Genomic DNA, 5,538 nt, shown 5'->3' with positions numbered 1-5,538 from the left:
GTGGACCGAAGGAACCGAATGGAGCCTCTAAAAAGTACCCGTAAAGACACCATTGGGTGCCCATTCGGTTCCTTTTTAAGAAACTAAAAAAAAACCAGCAAAATCACTATTTAAATGGTTGAAATTCGGATTGTACGTTAAAATTTGCATTAGAAACTCACGCGCAACGTACTACTTGAGTTATTATGATGCTGTTTTTTGAGTTTTTAAAAAAGGAACCGAATTGGGACCCAATGGGGTCTTTACGGGTACTTTATAGAGGCTCCATTCGCTCCCTTCGGTCCGCCAGGGGAAGCATTGTAAAGTTTCAGACCCAACACCTATGAAAAATAATATCGCGTTTGAAATACAGACTTGGGCGTGCGCTGCTTTTCCGCACATATGCGCCGCTGCGACGATGGAAAAGGCGTCAAATATGTCGTCAAAAATGACGACAAAAACGACGTCAAAAAATATTTCCATTTTTGACATCGTTTTTGTAGTCTCTTTTTACGTCCTTCTTGACGTCGTTTTCAACGTCATTTATAACGTCATTTTAGACGTTTTTGACGTCAAATTTTACAATAGGGTGCCGCCAATCACAGTGTTTCTCTGCATGACTAGGAGAATATTATTGGCGGGAATATCTAGTAAATTGATGCATTACACAAATCGCAAAGGAATTCTGCAATCATGGAACGCCACCCTGAGAGTGGTGAAAGTGACGAGCACTGTCGCAGTGATGCCAACGCAGACAAAATTAATGTAATATATGGTGGAATTACTGAATTTGAAAGCATGTGTAATATTAGTGGGAACATGATGATGACAATAAGCACGGAGTAATAACAATGAGACCGATCTCCGTACATACCTTTTGACTGCGGTAACTGTACATTTACTGCCAGACTTAGACGTTTGAAGGCAATGATCAAATCGAATTGGACATGCGTACTGTAATTTGCCAGCTCATTTTCTCCCGCGAGAAGTGTGCGAGTGAGTGCCAGTGCTTGACAACCACAACAACAGCAGAGATTGAGGTTAAATCAATTTTTTTACAAAATTTTGTGCAAAGTCAAGTAAACTTAATCGTTGGAAATTTGAAAAATAAAAATCTAGCTGGAAAAAATAGCGTGTTATGTTTTAAAGTGTCAAAAATCCTATTGGAATAAAAGTAAATCAGGAATTTTTTTAATTTTCGCGAAATAAAGTAATTTGTTACATAATATAATCCTGTCACATCATTCAATCTGCACATTTTATATAATTTAATGATTACAATTAATTATGTATTACGTACCCACAGTTTCCAGGTCACCATTTTTTAACTTATTTCTGTACAAAAACACAGAAATAAATAAGCACGTATATTGACAAACTCGATTAACACTATTTACGGGAACATAACCTCCCCTAGTAGCACGGAACATTCCTGGAACGTTCCGTGGGAACCTAAGGAACGTTCCAGTGGAACGTTCCCTGCGAGAGGAAAACGTCCGCCACTTGGGAACGTTCCACTGGAACGTTCAAAGAATTAATTATCGTTATTGTTGTTATTATGAATATCCGATGAACCATAAGTGGTAGGTCAAATTTAATGTCAGTTTATGATATAGATACCATATTACAAGGTAGTACGTAGGGCGCTGCGAAAATTTTGCAATACGTGAAACCTATTGGAAGAAGAAAGATGATCCTTGCATACTTGGAAAGAGCGTCAAAAATTAGCTAGGAAGAAGAAACCTGTTGACTCAGGTCTCAGTACAGTCTAAGCACGCAGCCCGGAACGATTGAGAAATCGCGTCGTGGACAAAGGAAGAATATCTTGCAATAATTCGATACAACTTTTCTCGCGGTTTACGTGTAGACTAAAGTTTTGAGGAAATGTCTCCGTTATTGGATAACGATTGTCTGCATCGCACAACAATTTTCCGATGGTACAAACAGTTCGAAAGGGGAAATTTCGGCCTCGCGGACGACTCGCGCTCAGATCGACTGCCGGAAGTGGTGACATCGGAAAACATTGTGCCTGTGAATAATCTACTGAATCATAATAGAAGAATCACGTACCGACAGATAGAGCAAACGTTACACATTAGTGCACCAGCAGTCCATCGAATTCTGCACGAACATTTACATGTTAGGAAGGTTTGTACGCTATGGGTGTCACATGCTTTGACCGAGGAGCAAATGGCAGCGAGAGTAAATTGGTGCCAAAAAATGCTAAAAAGATTTAAATCGGGATCTTCTCGGGATGTAAATAGTATTATAACAGGCTACGAGACCTGGCTGTATTATTACAACGTTCGAACAAAATCACAAAACAAGATCTGGCTGTTTGAGGATGAAGATGCTCCATTGGAGGTGCGGAAGTCTCGATCTGTAAACAAAAGAATGATTGCAGTATTCTTTGGGCATCGGCTTACAGATCGAAGGTTGCAGTAGCTTTTTTGGTCAAATCTGGACTGTCTATTCTAGATTACCCTCCTTACAGTCCAGGTCTTGCTCCAGAAGAAAATTGGCAGGGTTGATTCGATGACCCTATGTATATACGGTCGTCAAAACTTAAAAATGATATCTATTTTTACCTATCTTTTACGGTTTACGAGATAATTATTGTTAAAGATAACAATTATGTAAGGTTCCCTCAGGTCTCAGTGGAACTTCCTGGAACGATCCCAAGTGGGGGACATATTACACGCTCAGGGAACGTTCCGAAGGTTTCAGCGGAACGTTTCAGGTACGTTCCCAGAACGTTCCGTGCTATTAATGTTAGTTTTCAGTTGTCATTTGACACGGTACTCAATCAGCCTCCCGGTAATAAGCGTTGAATAGAGAAAAAATAATATTTTCAGATTTCAGCGTAAAAGTGAAGATTATTCTATTATTTTGAATGCGCGATTTTTCTATCTGTCTAAAATGTCATTATAAGAATAGGTTATCTCAGAAACTTATTTATTTCTATTTCCATAGCGGCCGCCGCATAGGTTCCTATTGCTCAAAAGAGAACGTCTTTTCAATATATTTAGTTCCTTGTAATTGTACCGACAGATAACCTCACAGAGATGTCTTCTATTCCTCAAAAGTGTTCAATATTTTAGATTATTTAATTCCTTCTAATAACTTCACGAAATATGTGTAATAATTTTTTTAAATTTCTTCATGTGGAATGAAAGCTTTGAAAATTTAATTTTAATCAATTCAAGTCCACCTTTCCAGAGTTAAAATTATTTTAATTCATACATTTGAATAGATTACTTTGATATATTCTTTAAGACATTTAAATAAATTATTAAAATATTTAGTTGTTTAAAAAATATAATATTAATAATAACCCAGATAACAATTCGTGCGACGCATGTAATCCGCATTGTGTGATTCTCATGCAATGCATGCGAGAATGCATGCATGTCACCAGCATCGAATGATGGTTACTTAGGTGCGAACGTTATGAGTCGCATTGCGCCATCACGGTACATAGACATGTGCGGCGAGCTTTATGAGTCGCATTTCGTCATCATACAAATATAAAAAGAATTTCCAAAGTATGTTCAGTTATTTAAAATTTTTAACGTCATCATAATCATTAACTATTTCTATAGGTATTTTCGTATTTACTCGCCTATATACTAAACAAAAATTGTTTACAAATTTATTGATAAATTTAATTTATTTTTCAACTTGTTTTAAACATTAAAAATATTATAAATCTGATATGTTGAAGACTGATCGAATACTATTGTCTGCTCCAGTCGGAGCGGTTTTTATCACGAACACGAGTCGAAACTAGGCTGTGGTCACTCAATGCTTTAGGAGTGCAGACCTATAATCGACGGTGGTGCCATCAAACGAGCCCACAGGTTTTTAGGATAAGATAATAGATGATTGAGGTTCTATCCAGATGATTTGTAGATAATGTAATTAAAAAACCTAATAAATTGAAAAACCCAATTGAAAAACAAATAAAAATTCATAAATAATTACTGGAATAATTATTGATATATTTCTGCTTGTTTTTCTATTGGGATTTTCATAAAAACGTGTTTTAAGGAAAAACGAAAGATGATGGAAGTATGTTTGGAAGCAGTTTTCATTTAAATTTTGTAATCATTTTCGACATCAATTTTCTTATTGGTAGGTTCCTTTGTCAAAATATTACTCTCTTTTTATGGTAATAATACAGAAGGTACCGCCCCTTCTTTTAGTATTCAGATGTGTACTGCAACGATAATCACCAGGTTGAAAATGATGACATCAGATTACATATCAGCTCTCAAACACTTCTTAATGGGTTAGGTTTCACATGTGTTGACGTTCGGAAAAAACGAAGGAGTAAGAGAGATAGATCAAACTTTGGAGCGACGTGTAGCAGGGGAAAGTCCTCCAGAGCCATCTAACGAGCCCGCAAAATAGGAACAAAGTATGTGTCTTCATGGTTGCCTATATTAGTGACCACAGCCTGGTCGAAACTTTTGCCGCTTTGGTGTCGTCCGTTTCTTCAGAATTTTATTTCTTATTATTGAAAAAATCGCCTCGATATTTTTATCGTGCCCGTATTTTAAGTGGTCCATAGTCCAGTGAGAAAAGTGCATTTCGCCAATTAGAATTCTGGTAAGAACAACCGTAAAAACAATAAGTAACCTAACCTATCTTTTTTTTTGAAGCCATAAATTTCCGGATGAATAGGTTCTGAAGCTCTTAATTATTTAACCTATTTTTTCTTAGATCAATTTTCATTATGAAGTTTTCCAGACAATTACAATAACATATCCTTGTAAATATAGTTATAATATGATATGTTCTTGGAATGCTATGTTTTCTTAACAAATCATTCAACCTTTTCGTTCTTTTGATACCATTTGCTTTGGACAGGATACATCGTAAGAAGCACGTATAATAAAGCATCTAAAGTACAGAATATCAAAGTCGATTTTTTTCAAATTTCCGAAATTTTGTTATTATTAGCTCGGCGCATTCAACTCAACTGGTAATATCGAAAATGTGTAGTTTATCAAGATTTTAAATTTGTAAATTTTGTTTTGAAATTATTAAATATGTAATATTAATCAATTTCAGTAAAATAAATTCTACAATCCCAATTGAACTTATATACAACGTATGTGAAAACAGGTGACAGTTTCAGAGGTTATTTTTATGACCACGCACGTAATATGCACATGAGGCATGACTAAATAAATAATAATAAATAATCGAGTGGTATAGTTAACCTCAAATTTTATTTTTACATAATTTATATTTAAATGCGCAAGATTAACGTAACTTCCCAGGATAAAAGAATCCATTCAAAAGACGACTCTGTGAATTGCGTATCTTTCATTTGCTGATTCAAAAAAATAGTTTCTAAAAAGAAAAAAGAAAACCAAATGTTATTTTTATAGATTTGTGCTTAATCGCTACTCATTTTTAAAAGACTAGCTGGTTTAAATATAATAAATCACGGGAGGCATAATATATTACTTGTTTTTATAGTTCTTACAATTAGGAATACGCTCAAGAAAATTTATTATTATGTGTTAATAGTTTCATAGAAAAAATTCC

Source organism: Belonocnema kinseyi, chromosome 9, assembly GCF_010883055.1.
Source record: "Belonocnema kinseyi isolate 2016_QV_RU_SX_M_011 chromosome 9, B_treatae_v1, whole genome shotgun sequence".
NCBI classification, from domain to species: Eukaryota; Metazoa; Arthropoda; class Insecta; order Hymenoptera; family Cynipidae; genus Belonocnema; species Belonocnema kinseyi.
The sequence above is the reverse complement of the archived record's forward strand: the minus strand, read 5'-3'. Positions refer to the sequence as shown.